Source organism: Pygoscelis adeliae, unplaced genomic scaffold (genome assembly GCF_000699105.1).
Source record: "Pygoscelis adeliae isolate BGI_AS28 unplaced genomic scaffold, ASM69910v1 Scaffold121, whole genome shotgun sequence".
Lineage (NCBI taxonomy): Eukaryota > Metazoa > Chordata > Aves > Sphenisciformes > Spheniscidae > Pygoscelis > Pygoscelis adeliae.
This window is the reverse complement of record NW_008824359.1, coordinates 7,014,406-7,015,435: the sequence shown is the minus strand read 5'-3', so window position 1 is coordinate 7,015,435 and position 1,030 is coordinate 7,014,406.

Genomic DNA, 1,030 nt, shown 5'->3' with positions numbered 1-1,030 from the left:
TCAGCAACAACCAAAACATCTGTGTGTTATCAACATTGTTCTCACCCTAAATCCAAAACACAGCACTGTACCAGCTACCAGGAAGGAAATCAGCTCTATCCCTGCCGAAACCAGGACAACCCTTCTCTAAGGTATTGAGAAATACTTGCAGCTAGGCTGTGTAGGAAAACACAGGTTGAAACAGGTGCACACAGGTGGCTCAACACGTGAGGGCCAGCTGGGTCCATGCGATATCACCCGTAGGCAAGCCAAGGCTCCCTTTGCCTTCGCTACCTCACCTCCTGCCCACGGGAGCAGTGCTATTCGAGGCATGTCGTTGTGCAGGTGGTTTCGATGCTCCTCCTTGTTCCTGTCCACTGGATGAGTAAAGCATGGGCTGTCCAGCTCCTCAGTCTTGCTGGGCTTGACTGAGCCTCAGACTGTGAACCCCCTTCAAACAATGAAGGCATTTCCAGCTCAGTATAGCCCTGACTCTTACATTATCCATCTTTCCCATAGAGTGAATCTTCCCGAGTTCTGTGAAGAAGAGATTTTCCCATGCCTGCCCCACGATAGCCATGACATCTGGCTGTTCAGATTTCTGGGACGTGGTGGCCGGCAATCATGCTCTACACCAAAGGATCAATTGTCCCCAGTTGTTGGTCACGATCAAGAATGATTTTGCATGCTATTTCGTTAATGACGCCTGCATTTATTTTCAAAGGGGATAAACAATTTAGGATGTTAGAGCACAGCTCCCAAAATCTTTTTCCTCCTCCTGGCTGTGGGTGACCAGGAGGCAATGACCTTGCTGACACTTCCCCATTCTGCGCCCCAGTTTCTTCATCAGTGCAACGTGAGTAGCAATTCCTGCATGCTCTGTAAAGCACTTGATTTCCTAATTGCAACAATTATACAATCACTGAGGAGTCTCACTTACTACTCCTGAAAGCCAGCTCCGTGTCAGTCACTGCAGCTTTTTGGCGTACCACCAAATGTCTGCTTTTTGCTATTATTATTTCTTATTCCTGAACTAAAAGGGTTAAAATTA